The 15,652-nt window shown below is 41.8% G+C and overlaps 1 long non-coding RNA gene across 3 annotated transcripts in view; it reads left to right on the top strand.

Annotated features, from left to right (window-relative positions):
• The first annotated feature begins 2,508 nt into the window (after nt 1-2,508).
• Nucleotides 2,509-15,652, top strand: part of LOC134480367 (uncharacterized) — a 160,694-nt gene continuing 147,550 nt past the window's right edge. Inside the window, exon 1 of one of the 3 annotated variants that reach the window (XR_015629496.1) lies at nt 2,509-3,524. This is a non-coding gene — a long non-coding RNA (uncharacterized LOC134480367). The remainder of the gene's footprint in view (nt 3,525-15,652) is intronic. The other 2 variants (XR_015629497.1, XR_015629495.1) reach the window with 2 other exon arrangements.

Below are 15,652 nucleotides of genomic sequence, written 5' to 3'. Positions count from 1 at the left end.
AACAGAAAAATTTCAGCTTTATGTAGAAAGACAAAAACTCTGGATAGCTAAAATAATCCTGAATAATAAAAAAATGACTGTCCTGATCTCAAGTTGTATTCAAGAACCGTGGTAATAAGACCAGCATGGTATTGAACTAAAAACTGGTATGTTGAGCAATAGAATTGAATAGAAAGATGCAGATATAAGTCCATTCACCAGTTGACACCTAATTTTTAACAAAGAAACAAAACAGTACATTTTCGCAAAAAGATATGATCTTCAACAAATGATGCTGAGCAAATTGCATAGCTGTACATAGAAGAATAAGAATAGATTCATATCTATTGGCTTGCATAAAATGCAACTCCAAATAGATCAAGGACATCAACATAAACCCAGACATTAGGTAAGAACCAATGTGCCTAATTTAATGAGGAAGGACACTGGGCTAAAGAGTGAGACTAAAGAGAAAGCCAAAAGTTAAGACTATGGTCACAGAGAAGAGATTGAGGGAGTTGGGGTTTGGACCCCCTCCTGGAGCCTACTATAACCCTTAGAGTGGAGGGGAAGCCTCTAGACTTCCTGGTAGATACTGGAGCTCAACATTCAGTGCTTTTAAAGGCTGAAGGGTCACTGTCTTCCAAGAGGTTCTGGGTCCAGGGGGCCACAGGCACCAAATAATATTCGTGGATTACCCAAACAGTGGATTTCGGAATGGAATGGGTATCCTATTCATTCATGGTCATTCCCAAGCATCCCTATTTCCTTACTGGGAAAGGATCTCCTAACAAACAAGGGCCCAAATTCATTTTAAATTTATCCTGGCACAGACCAAAGACAGAAGATGACAACTCTGATTTCCCATCCCAGGTAACAACATAATGTAGGTAAACTGTAAGGCTCGAAGTGAGTCTTAACTACTAGGAAACCCCCCAAGTGAGACAGGAGAACAGAGTTTGATGCAAATGCATCTCTTAATAGCTCTTACACTTCAGAAAGAACTAGGGTCCTTCAAAACAATCAAACACAAAGGCAACATTAGGCGTGGTTTTCTGTTTCTTGAGCCATGTGAATATCAAATACCCTTTGAAGAAAGTCTGATTTTAATTGAGCTCCTAACCTGCTTTCTTGTGATCTTTAATAATAAGATGTCCATATTGTGACTGATCCTGTAGCCACCAGAAAGCTTTCATCCAGCTGTGACTGAGCCTGAGGCAAGTGCTGTAGGACCTGATCAGCCCTACGTCCAGGAGGTCCCACTCACGAAAACACGCAGATGGAAATCTATGCAATAAGCAAGAGGTTTAATAATCCAGTACACTGGGACCCTGTACTTGGGACAGAGGTGACCCCAAAGAACAAAGGCCCACACCCTTTATACTGTTTCAGGGTATAGGCTTTAGGTTACAGCATGAGTTGGTTATTACTCATTGGTGAGGCCTATTACTTTTTTAATTCATTGCCGCCTATTGTCCTTTGAATTCATTGGAGGCCCTTGGTGGAGAAATACCTTTGGCATGCAGAGGGGGTGGTGAAGGACCCCTGCTGAGGGTGGCTAGCTCATTTCTTGGAACAGGGTGTTAACCTAAATTCCACCTGGTATTTGCCTAAGGCAGCCTTTGTCCTTAAGTTTGAATCTTATACTTTTTGTCTTTGTGCTTTGTGCTCTGATACAAAATTTTCTTTTAAGTCATAGGATGGGACAGGCACAAAGTAGACCACTGGACTCGGTCCTGAACCACTTTAAGGACTTTCCCCAAATCACAGAAGACTCAGATCTGTTTGGTCATCCCAGCAAACTAACCATCTTTTACAGAAATGAATGGCCCACCTATGGCCTGAAGAGAGGACCTTCTATCTCCCCATCATTTACAAGGTGAAGGTTTAGTTATGAGGCTTGGGGTCACTCAGACCAAGTGCTGTATATCACCACATGGCAATACCTGATTGAGAAGCCCTCTGTTTAGACAAGACCATTTTTTGTTAAGGGCTTCACTGCTCCCTACCCTTCATCTAAAGGAGGGTCATCCTCAGTCCCCTACCTTGCTCCCCCTTTCTGCTCTGGAGGAGGCTTTCTGTCCTGTAATGCCGTTTGTGAGACCCCCAAGAGACCACCAAGGGCCACAGCTCTGAGAACACACAAGAGTCTTTTATTTGAGTTCAGACTTGGGCTCCCACACTCCCTATGCAACAAGTTAGGAATGCAAAGCTTGGGTCTAGGAGCTGAGGTCTTACATAGGGAAAATTCACAAGCTGGTGTTTTCAAGCCTTGGTGTTACATGATTAGGTGAGGGGTGAAGGAATGCTATCCTTCAAACTGATAATGTTTGTTTAGAAAGCAAGGAGAGACCATACATCTGGAAAGGGGCATCTTTGACCTGGGAAGGAATAACTTATCCTGTTATTGAGATCAGTCATTTCCTGTTGTTGCAAGCTGGCCACAGCTGTTATGTCTATTTTCAACTGCTGGGAATGCTCAGTAGTCTCTTCCCAGTGCTCAAGTGTGGAGGCCTTATCACTCCAAGAACATTAATTTTCTGCTTCCTCCAAGGATAGGAGACAGCAGCCTTTTCTAAGGTTATTTGCTTAAAATAGAGTTTTGAGGATAGGATGGAATCTGTGCTGCTGTTGTTTTTTTGTCTTTCACTCCCTCTGCTTATGTTCCTGCTCCTGTCATGCTGCCCCTGACCAGCCAACACAGGCAGAAGGAGGAGCAGTCCCTGACTCCCCTGACTCACTCCCTTGACTCCCCTGACTCTCCCTACTCCATTTGGAGTCCACCTCACACTCTGGCCAGTACTGCCCAGAGGGCTGACTCTGCTACAGCCTTATTTTTTTCAGGCTACAGGATTCCTGGATGCTCAGGGCAGACAGTTCATGACATATGTGTCATTTTCCAGTAATGAGCTGTACAATTGGAAGTCTCAAAACCCCCCATTTTCGGAAAGACCATCAGCTCTCCCGGGTCTTCTAGATTCAATCGTGCTGATCCATCTACCTATCTGGGATGATTATCGGCAAATACTTCAGGTCCTATTCACAACAGAGGAGAGAGAGAGAGGATCATGGGAGTCCAATGGAAATTGTTTCCAGGAGCAAATGGGCAGCCACTCAAGTTCATGCTGGTTTCGATGCAGCCTTTCCTTTGACTTGACTTGAAGGTAAGTAGAAGCTCCAGTTCTACCACCGGATTCTGATCTAAGGTGAGCCAGGTGATGCAGGAAAAGAATGAGAGCCACAGGGAATATCTAGAAAGACTTTTAGAAGCCTACAGGACCTACATTCCTTTTGATGCTGAAGCCAGAGAGCACCAGTCAGTTGTGAACACGGCTTTTGTTAACCAAGCTGTTCCTGACATCCATTGGAAGCTTCAGCCACTGAATGTTTCAACCTGCCTCTGGTGCCCAAAAGCCAGCCTCTACTTGCCTTTGAGTGGCAAGACTTGGGCAAAGGCTTCAAGGGACAACTGATTTGGACATGACTGCCTCAAAGATTCAAGAACTCACCCACTACCTTTAAGGAGGCACAGCATGAGGACTTGGGTGAGTACCAGTGGACCCACCTCCAAATAACTGAGATCCAGTATGTATTGTGAGCCCTTGACTTGGAGACAGGCCAGGAAGTCACAGGCAAGACCTGCTACAGGAGCTAATTCAACTTGGCTACTGAGTGTCTGTTAAGGAAGGCCAGCTTTGTCAATCTGAGGTCACCTATCTCGGGGTACATATTTGGGGAGGGGCAGCTAATGCTTGCTGTCAGATGCCCCTGAAGCAAACCATTCTTAGCATCCAAGTTCAACCAATGTAAAGGCAAGTATGGGAATTTTTGAAATCTGCCAGGTTTTGTAGACTCTGGGTGCCAGGGTTCACCGAGATAGCCTAACCATTATTTGAGTTTACCAGGAGCCAATAAGAGAATGGACCCTGAGATGGACATGGCTTTTAAGACTCTAAGAGCCTTATTGGAGGCACTGGACTTGGCCCTCCCAGACATTCACAAGCCTTTTCCAACTGGATGTGGATCAGAGTAAAAAGAATAGCAAAGGGGGTGCTCACCCACACTTTGGGACCATAGATAAGACCTGTGGCTTACTTATCTAAGAAGCTGGACCTGGTGGCCCAAGGATAGTCAGTCTGTCTTTGGGTCATAGATGCCACTGCCCTGCTAGTCAAGGATGCTGACAAAATAACCACAGGGCAGAAACTTGTTATTCCTCCCTCCCCGCCCCCACCCATTCTATTAAGGTAACCCTCAAGAATCCACCCAGCTGGTGACTGGCCAACGTCAGACTGGACCACTTTCAGGCTCTACTTTTGAATTCTCCTCACATCAGATTAGCCCATCATCTGCACTAAACCCAGCTACCCTGCTAACTGACCTGTCCTTAGACATGGAACATGATTGCTCTATAATTCTGGGGCATGTCCAGAATGTCATGCCAGACTTGATTGACATGCTCTGGCCAGACATGGGACATACCTTCTTCATGAAGGGGAGTAGCTTCACCCAGAATGGAATCAAGTAGGCAGGGGCTGCAGTAATGGACTTGGACCCTGCTTTTTGGGCAATTGCTTTACTGCTGGAAACTTCAGCCCAGAAAGCTGACCTAAAGGCTCTAACCCAGCCTTTAAAACTGGCAAAAGGAGTTTCTCAGTTATTCCATTTTCCTCATTTGAGAATTCTTTGTTTAGTTCCGTACCCCATTTATTAATAGGGTTATTTGATTTTCTGGAGTCTAACTTCTTGAGTTGTTTATATATATTGGATATTAGCCTGCTATCAGATGCAGGATTGGTAAAGATTTTTTCCCAATCTCTTGGGTGCTGTTTTGTTCTTTGCCTTTCAGAAGCTTTGCAATTTTATGAGGTCCCATTTGTCTGAGAAACAACTAAAGAAATGTTCAACATCCTTAGTCATCAGGGAAATGCAAATCAAAACAACCATGAGATACCACCGCACATCAGTCAGAATGGCTAAGATCAAAAACTCAGGTACACCCAGACACAACACACACACACACACACACACACACACACACACACACACACACCACACACACACACACACACACACACACACACACACACACACACACACACTCACACCACACACACACAGGCACACACATAATAGAGTGTTACAATGAGAACTAGATTAAATGTTTTAGCTGGAAACTGGAAAATCTAGTTTGATGAGTAATGTCTTAGTTAAGGTTTCTATTCCTGCACAAAGCATCATGACCACAAAGCAAGTCGGGGAGGAAAGGGTTTATTCAGCTTACACCTCCACGTTGCTGTTCATCACCAAAGGGAGTCAAGTCTGGAATTTAAGCAGGTCAGGAAGCAGGAGCTGATGCAGAGGCCATGGAGGTTACTTACTGGCTTGCTTCTCCTGCCTTGTAACCCCATAGAAATAACAATAGCAACAAACCAGAACCCACCTAGAGCTTCCAGGGACTAAATCCACAACCAAAGAGTACACATGGAGCAACCTATGGCTCCAGCTACTTATGTAGCAGAGAGTGGCCTTGTCTGGCATCAATGGGAGGAGAGGCCCTTGGTCCTGTGAAGACTCAGTGTAGGGGAATGACAGGGAGAGGTTGAGGGGCTATGTGGATGAGTGAGGTACCACCCTCATAGAAGCAGGGGAAGAGTAGATGGGATAGAGGATTTCCAGAGGGGAAACTGGGAAAGGGGATAACATTGTAAACAAAGAAAATATGCAATAAAAGAAAAAACACTGGTAAAAGGAGTCAAATCTAACATTTACACTGACAGCAGATGGGGTTATTGACTGCTGCAGGAAAGTCCATCAAAAATAAGGAAAGCATCCTTGCTTTATTGGAATCATTATGGTTTCATCTCTAAATAGCCATAATTCACTGACCTAGGCATTAGAAATCTACATCAGAAATATCCCGAGGGGACAGGCTAGCTGTTAAAGCTGAAAAGGAGGCCTCCTATCTTTCCATTGCCAACATCCTGGTAGCTTTGCTGCTCCTTATGCTTCCAGATATCCCTAAATATACTGTTGAATACAAATGATATCAGGTAAAATACCAAGGAGTTTACAGAAGAGACAGATGGTTGTTGATTTCTGAAGGCTGCTAAGGAGCTTGTTAAGCAACTTATCCATCAGATTCATCAAACTTCTTTCCTGGACACTGAAAACTGTAGGGATTACTGTGAGGGGCAAGGTACAAAATATTTGACTTAGGACACTTGGTTGATCAGGTAATCTCAGACTTTGCCACCTGCCAGGCTGTGAACTCCTTAGGCCCCAATCAAGGAGCTGCTCCAGGAACCAGAATCAGGGATCAACAGCTAGGGGCTAATTAGGAAATAGATTATACAAGAATAAAACCAGGAACATATAGATATAAATATCTGCTAGTTGTTATAGATACATTTTCAGGATGAGTAGAAGCCTACCTTACAAAGAAGGAGACTGCAAAGTAATGGCAAAGAAGCTTCCGGAAGACATCATATCTAGGTACGGTTTCCCTATCCTGCTTGGGTCTGATAATGGAGTGGCACTTATCTCTCAGGTAAGTCAATCTTTAGCACAGGTTTTGGGGAACAATTGGAAATTACATTGTATATAGACACCAGAGTTCAGCGCAAGTAGAAAAGATAAATTAGAATATAAAGAGGCCTTGACCCAATTAACCCCTGAAACTGACAGTGACTGGGCATCTCTCCTACTTTATGCCTTATATAGGGCTAGGAATACCCCTATACATTAGGTACCCTGCTCTTTTGAGATTCTTTATTGGAGGTCCCTTCCCATGCTGCCTAACCTCCAATCTGATATATTAGCTGATATATTATGACCATCATAAGTTTTTTAAAACTTGGAAGCTCTCTATAGGGTCCAGAAGCAACTCTATCATCTTCCAGATTTATGAGTCTGCTCCTCCCCTTCAACTCCCATTGCTTTGAACAGGTGACAAAGTCTAGATTAAGAGATATAACCACAGACTCTGAAACCTCTATGGAAAGGACCTCACACCATGATTCTGACCACACCTATGGCTATTAAGGTGAATGGGATCAGGATGTGGATATACTACTCCCACCTTAAGCCTGCCAGGAGAGAAATGATCTAGCAGTTGGGGTTCCAGTGGAGGAGACTTCCAGGAGAGCTGCCACAAGAATGATGAAAGTTCACCTCACACCCTGTTGATCTGTTGAAACTGCAACTCCAGTTCTCCTGATCCTTCTTGCTTGCTGCTTATGCCTTGCTGCACCAGCCACTATCCCCCCTTACTATCTGTGAACCACCAGAGGTCCATGAACCTTGTTGTCAAGTTCACAGTGGCTGGCAAGAAGGCTGATTGGACTGGAGATTCTTAACTCCTCTCTTCCCGGACTTAACATAGAATTGTTGGTTACCAGACAGAGACTCTCCATTGGAAATAAGATACCAACAGCCTATTCTCACCTCTGCAACCATCTTTGTAACCCCTACTGTTGCAAGATATATGTTGCCTCCAGAGAATGCTTGTACCTCAGGGCTTGCTCCATACATTTATGGCCTGGTTGTAAATATGACTGAGGATTTTTATGTTCTAATACAGCTTGTACCCAGAGTGACTTATTACTCTGGGGAGGCTGTCTTCAACAAGCTAGCACCTTCAAATAATTGAGTTTAAAGCTTGTCCATTTCTGCTGTGTTACTAGGCTCTCTCTTTGACATAGGGATGGCGGGAGCTGCTAATGTAGGGGCCTTAGAAACACCTCAAGGATTTGAGATGGCCCACTACTGAAAATGGGCTAGGCTGATTCTATAACAGACTTCAGATTGGCAGTTAAGACTAGGCCTAAGAATTGGGCAAATCCAGGCAAGCCCAAGCAAGTCAATTATTAATAGAAAGGAAAAAAACCCAGACTCCAGCCTTCATGCCCAAATAATGTTTCTGTAATGCCTAAAGGTAGAGTAAGTTAAAGCTCATTTAATCTGGAATTCCAATGTGCTTTAAATCAGGCCCGCAAGCTCACTTAGTTGTTTCTGAGCAAAGAGCATTTATTCTGCAGAGAACCTGCATGCAGGGGTCTACCATACTTCAGGATGGAAGATGGAGTTGTGGACTTTGTAGGGTCAATGTAAAGCCTGTTAGGGTAGGAGTGCATGACTTTTACCTGTTGTTTCTTTGAATGGTTGGTTGTATCTCCAGGAGTATAGGTGCCTCTGTGATTGGTCAAGGCTCTGGGAAATTTTGGAAACCTTTAGTGATTTACTATACTTGGCACAAGATTCATGGTGGGGCAGCTGCTATAACTTCTGATTGGCTGCCCATGAGGTTGGCTTAGGCTGGGATGGGGCAGCTTTCTGGTTGGCTGTCCAAGCTGGGTAGCTTTTACTGGAATTGACTTCCTTTTTCAGTTCTGAGCAACAGAAACTTAGGCCTAATTTCCCAAATTGACAGTTTGCAGTCAACCTGGCTTTGGCTGACTGACTTGGTTCACTCAAAAGCATTCACAGTTCAAGTAAAATTTAGAAGCACTTTTTAAGGCACATTGGTAAATTCTTAAGCAATAAAGAAAGCATGAGAGTATTTCTTTGGAGTATAACAATTTGACTAATGTATGATAATATATATGATGTATATTATATATTATTATTATATATTATGCACACTGTAATCTTCAGCTTTATTTTAGTAATGTTAGCATAATATAATAATGAATATTTGCATTTTACCACAGAAAATGCTATTAGCATTTAATTGTTGACAATAAAATTTTATAATCACTCAATGTTTTACTTTATATGCAAGTTTTATTAAAAGTAACTACTGACTGTGCCTGGAGCTGACCCAGTACCACAGGTCTCTGTACCCAAATCCCATGGTGGAGAGAGCTGGAATCACAGAAGTTTGGACAACCCTGAGAGTTCAGGGGAGATCACTACTTCTGTTCATATTCCTGGCCCAAGAGGAACCCACCTAGAGCCCTCTAGACATAGGAAGCTAGGAGCAGTCAGGGACAGGATCTTTCTGGTCCTTGCCTGTGCCCAGAGCTGAACGTTATTTTCCAGGAGTTCTGACATACCTGAGAACAGAGGTAAGACCACTACTTCTATTCCAAGGGTCCTGCCTGGAGTCCTTGGGACACAGGAACCCAGGAGCAGTGTGGGACAGGATCTGTCCAGCTTCTGCCTGCTCCAGGAGCTGACCCTGTGACACAGCTCTCTGTACCCAGATCGGGCTGAAAGAAAACAGGGTTACAGGAGTACTGAAACTCAGGCTTATAGGAGGGTCAAGTCACTGTCAGAGACAGCAAGATGAGCTAACACCATCAACAACCTGATGGTGAGAGGCAAATCCTGGAACCTAAGCAACAGACACCAAGACTACTTGGCATCATTAAAGCCCAGTTCTCTCACCAAAACAAATACTTGATATCCTAAAACACCAGAAAAACAAGATTTGGATTAAAAAATCACATCTCATGGTGATGATAGAGGACTTTAAGAAGGACATAAATAACTCCCTTATAGAAATACATGACAACACAGGTAAACAGGTAGAAGCCCTTAAAGAGGAAACAGAAAAATCCCTTAAAGAAGTGAAGGAAAACACAACCAAACAGGTGAAGGAATTGACCAAAATAATCCAGGAACTAAATGTAGAAATAGAAACAATAAAGAAATCACAAAAGGAGACAACCCTGGAGATAGAAAACCTAGGAAAGAGATCAGGAGTCATAGATACAAGCATCACCATCAGAATACAAGAGATAGAAGAGAGAACCTCAGGGGAAGAAGACACCATAGAAAACATTGAAACAACCATCAAAGAAAATGTAAAATGCAAAAAGCTCCTAACCCAAAGCATCCAGGAAATCCAGGACACAATGAGAGGACCAAACCCAAGAATAATAGGTATAGAAGAGAGTGAAGATTCCAAATTTAAAGGGACAGTAAATATCTTCAACAAAATTATAGAAGAAAACTTCCCCTAACCTAAAGAAAGAGATGCCAATAAACATACAAGAAGCCTACAGAACTCCCAATAGATCAGACCAGAAAAGAAATTCACCCTATGACATAATAGTCAAAACACCAAATGCACAAAACAAAGAAAGAATATTAAAAACCGTAAGGGAAAAAGATCAAGTAACATATAAAGGCAGATCTATCAGAATTATACCAGAATTCTCGCCAGAGACTATGAAAGCCAGAAGATCCTGGGCAGATGTCTTACAGACCCTAAGAGAACATAAATGCCAGCCCAGGCTACTACATCGAGCAAAATTCTCAACTAACATAGATGGAGAAACCAAGATATTCCATGACAAAACCAAATTTCAACAACATCTTTCAACTAATGCAGCCCTACGAAGGATAATAGATGGAAAACTCCAGCACAAGGAGGGAAACTATATTTTAGAAAAAGCAAGAAAGTAATCTTCTGACAACAAACCCAAGAGAGCAACACAAATATAATTAAACCTCTAACAACAAAAATAACAGGAAACAACAATCACTGTTCCTCAATATTTCTTAACATCAATGGACTCAATTCTCCAATAAAAAGTTATAATAACAGACTGGATATGTAAAGAGCAGCCAGCATTTTACTGTGTACAGAAAACACACCTCAGTGACAAAGACACCCAAGTGTAAAGGGTTGGAAAACAATTTTCCAAGCAAATGATCCAAAGAAACAAGTTGAAGTAGCAATTCTAATATAGAATAAAATGGACTTTCAACCAAAAGTCATCAAAAAAGATAGGGAAGGACACTTCATAATCATGAAAGGAAAAATTCACCAAGGATTGAACTCTCAGTCCTGAGTATATACGCTCCAAATGCAAGGGCACCTACATTCGTAAAAGAAACCTTACTATAAAGCTCAAAGCACATTGACCTCACCCAATAATAGTGGGAGACTTCAACACCCACACTCAGCAATGGTCAAATCATGGAAACAGAGACAGAGAAACTAAAACAAGTTATGAACAAATGGATTTAACAGATATCTATAGAACATTTCAATCCAAAAGAAAAGAATATACCTTTTTTTTTATTAACTTGAGTATTTCTTATATACATTTCGAGTGTTATTCCCTTTCCTGGTTTCCGGGCAAACATCCCCCTCCCCCCTCCCCTTCCCTATGGGTGTTCCCCTCCCTCCCCTCCCCCCATTGCCGCCCTCCCCCAAACAGTCTAGTTCACTGGGGGTTCAGTCTTAGCAGGACCCAGGGCTTCCCCTTCCACTGGTGCTCTTACTAGGATATTCATTGCTATCTATGAGGCCAGAGTCCAGGGTCAGTCCATGTATAGTCTTTAGGTATTGGCTTAGTCCCTGGAAGCTCTGGTTGCTTGGCATTGTTGTACATATGGGGTCTCGAGCCCCTTCAAGCTCTTCCAGTTCTTTCTCTGATTCCTTCAACGGGGGTCCTATTCTCAGTTCAGTGGTTTGCTGCTGGCATTCGCCTCTGTATTTGCTGTATTCTGGCTGTGTCTCTCAGGAGCGATCTACATCCGGCTCCTGTCGGTCTGCACTTCTTTGCTTCATCCATCTTGTCTAATTGGGTGGCTGTATATGTATGGGCCACATGTGGGGCAGGCTCTGAATGGGTGTTCCTTCAGTCTCTGTTTTAATCTTTGCCTCTCTCTTCCCTGCCAAGGGAATTCTTGTTCCCCTTTTAAAGAAGGAGTGAAACATTCACATTTTGATCATCCGTCTTGAGTTTCATTTGTTCTAGGCATCTAGGGTAATTCAAGCATTTGGGCTAATAGACACTTATCAATGAGTGCATACCATGTGTGTTTTTCTGTGATTGGGTTAGCTCACTCAGGATGATATTTTCCAGTTCCAACCATTTGCCTACCAATTTCATAAAGTCATTGTTTTTGATAGCTGAGTAATATTCCATTGTGTAGATGTACCACATTTTCTGTATCCATTCCTCTGTTGAAGGGCATCTGGGTTCTTTCCAGCTTCTGGCTATTATAAATAAGGCTGCAATGAACATAGTGGAGCATGTGTCTTTTTTATATGTTGGGGCATCTTTTGGGTATATGCCCAAGAGAGGTATAGCTGGATCCTCAGGCAGTTAAATGTCCAATTTTCTGAGGAACCTCCAAACTGATTTCCAGAATGGCTGTATCAGTCTGCAACCCCACCAACAAAGGAGGAGTGTTCCTCTTTCTCTGCATCCTCGCCAGCATCTGCTGTCACCTGAGTTTTTGATCTTAGCCATTCTCACTGGTGTGAGGTGAAATCTCAGGGTTGTTTTCATTTGCATTTCCCCTATGACTAAAGATGTTGAACATTTCTTTATGTGTTTCTCAGCCATTCGGCATTCCTCAGCTGTGAATTCTTTGTTTAGCTCTCAACCCCATTTTTTAATAGGGTTATTTGTCTCCCTGCGGTCTAACTTCTTGAGTTCTTTGTATATTTTGGATATAAGGCCTCTATCTGTTGTAGGATTGGTAAAGATGTTTTCCCAATCTGTTGGTTGCCGTTTTGTCCTAACCACAGTGTCCTTTGCCTTACAGAAGCTTTGCAGTTTTATGAGATCCCATTTGTCGATTCTTGATCTTAGAGCATAAGCCATTGGTGTTTTGTTCAGGAAATTTTTTCCAGTGCCCATGTGTTCCAGATGCTTCCCTAGTTTTTCTTCTATTAGTTTGAGTGTGTCTGGTTTGATGTGGAGGTCCTTGATCCACTTGGACTTAAGCATTGTACAGGGTGATAAGCATGGATCGATCTGCATTCTTCTACATGTTGCCCTCCAGTTGAACCAGCACCATTTGCTGAAAATGCTATCTTTTTTCCATTGGATGGTTTTGGCTCCTTTGTCAAAAATCAAGTGACCATAGGTGTGTGGGTTCATTTCTCAGTCTTCAATTCTATTCCATTGGTCTATCTGTCTGTCTCTGTACCAATACCATGCAGTTTTTATCACTATTGCTCTGTAATACTGCTTGAGTTCATGGATAGTGATTCCCCCTGAAGTCCTTTTATTGTTGAGGATAGTTTTAGCTATCCTGGGTTTTTTGTTCTTCCAGATGAATTTGCAAATTGTTCTGTCTAACTCTTTGAAGAATTGGATTGGTATTTTGATGGGGATTGCATTGAATCTGTAGATCGCTTTTGGTAAAATGGCCATTTTTACTATATTAATCCTGCCAATCCATGAGCATGGGAGATCTTTCCATCTTCTAAGGTCTTCTTCAATTTCTTTCTTCAGTGTCTTGAAGTTCTTATTGTACAGATCTTTTCCTTGCTTGGTTAAAGTCACACCGAGGTACTTTATATTATTTGGGTCTATTATGAAGGGTGTCCTTTCTCTAATTTCTTTCTCGGCTTGTTTCTCTTTTGTATAGAGGAAGGCTACTGATTTATTTGAGTTAATTTTATACCCAGCCACTTTGCTGAAGTTGTTTATCAGCTTTAGTAGTTCTCTGGTGGAACTTTTGGGATCACTTAAATAAACTATCATATCATCTGCAAATAGTGATATTTTGACTTCTTCTTTTGTGACCTGTATCCCCTTGACCTCCTTTTGTTGTCTGATTGCTCTAGCTATAACTTCAAGAACTATATTGAATAAGTAGGGAGAGAGTGGGCAGCCTTGTCTAGTCCCTGATTTTAGTGGGATTGCTTCAAGTTTCTCTCCATTTAGTTTAATGTTAGCAACTGGTTTGCTGTATATGGCTTTTACTATGTTTAGGTATGGGCCTTGAATTCCTATTCTTTCCAGGACTTTTATCATGAAGGGGTGTTGAATTTTGTCAAATGCTTTCTCAGCATCTAATGAAATGATCATGTGGTTTTTTTCTTTCAGTTTGTTTATATAATGGATCACGTTGATGGTTTTCTGCATATTAAACCATCCCTGCATGCCTGGGATGAAGCCTACTTGATCATGGTGGATGATTGTTTTGATGTGCTCTTGGATTCGGTTTGCCAGAATTTTATTGAGTATTTTTGCGTCGATATTCATAAGAGAAATTGGTCTGAAGTTCTCTTTCTTTGTTGGGTCTTTGTGTGGTTTAGGTATAAGAGTAATTGTGGCTTCATAGAAGGAATTCGGGAGTGATCTGCCTGTTTCAATTTTGTGGAATAGTTTGCATAATATTGGTACGAGGTCTTCTATGAAGGTTTGATAGAATTCTGCACTAAACCCATCTGGACCTGGGCTCTTTTTGGGTGGGAGACCTTTAATGACTGCTTCTATTTCCTTAGGAGTTATGGGGTTGTTTAACTGGTTTATCTGTTCCTGATTTAACTTCGGTACCTGGTATCTGTCTAGGAAATTGTCCATTTCCTGTAGATTTTCAAGTTTTGTTGAATATAGGCTTTTATAGTAAGATCTGATGATTTTTTGAATTTCCTCTGAATCTGTAGTTATGTTTCCCTTTTCATTTCTGATTTTGTTAGTTTGGACACACTCTCTGTTTCCTCTCCTTAGTCTGGCTAAAGGTTTATCTATCTTGTTGATTTTCTCAAAGAACCAACTTTTGGTTCTGTTGATTCTTTCTATGGTCCTTTTTGTTTCTACTTGGTTGATTTCAGCTCTGAGTTTGATTATTTCCTGCCTTCTACTCCTCCTGGGTGTATTTGCTTCTTTTTGTTCTAGAGGTTTTAGGTGTGCTGTCAAGCTGCTGACATATGCTCTTTCCTGTTTCTTCCTGCAGGCACTCAGCGCTATGAGTTTTCCTCTTAGCACAGCTTTCATTGTGTCCCATAAGTTTGGGTATGTTGTACCTTCATTTTCATTAAATTCTAAAAAGTTTTTAATTTCTTTCTTTATTTCTTCCTTGACAAGGTTATCATTGAGTAGAGCATTGTTCAATTTCCACTGTATATGTGGGCATTCTTCCCTTATTGTTATTGAAGACCAGTTTTAGGCTGTGGTGGTCTGATAGCACGCATGGGATTATTTCTATCTTTCTGTACCTGTTGAGGCCCGTTTTTTGACCAATTATATGGTCAATTTTGGAGAAAGTACCATGAGGAGCTGAGAAGAAGGTATATCCTTTTGCTTTAGGATAGAATGTTCTATAAATATCCGTTAAGTCCATTTGGCTCATGACTTCTCTTAGTCTGTCTACGTCTCTGTTTAATTTCTGTTTCCATGATCTGTCCATTGATGAGAGTGGGGTGTTGAAATCTCCCACTATTATTGTGTGAGGTGCAATGTGTGTTTTGAGCTTTAGTAAGGTTTCTTTTACGTATGTAGGTGCCCTTGTATTTGGGGCATAGATATTTAGGATTGAGAGTTCATCTTGGTTGATTTTTCCTTTGATGAATATGAAGTGTCCTTCCTTATCTTTTTTGATGAATTTTAGTTGAAAATTGATTTTATTTGATATTAGAATGGCTACTCCAGCTTGCTTCTTCTGACCATTTGCTTGGAAAATTGTTTTCCAGCCTTTCACTCTGAGGTAGTGTCTGTCTTTGTCTCTGAGGTATGTTTCCTGTAGGCAGCAGAATGCAGGGTCTTCGTTGCGTATCCAGTTTGTTAATCTATGTCTTTTTATTGGGGAGTTGAGGCCATTGATGTTGAGAGATATTAAGGAATAGTGATTATTGCTTCCTGTTATATTCATATTTGGATGTGAGGTTATGTTTGTGTGCTTTCATTCTCTTTGTTTTGTTGCCAAGACGATTAGTTTCTTGCTTCTTCTAGGGTATAGCTTGCCTCCTTAT

This window comes from Rattus norvegicus, chromosome 9, assembly GCF_021556685.1.
Source record: "Rattus norvegicus strain SHRSP/BbbUtx chromosome 9, alternate assembly SHRSP_T2T, whole genome shotgun sequence".
In the NCBI taxonomy this organism is placed as follows: Eukaryota; Metazoa; Chordata; class Mammalia; order Rodentia; family Muridae; genus Rattus; species Rattus norvegicus.
This window is presented reverse-complemented; position numbering and strand designations above follow the sequence as displayed.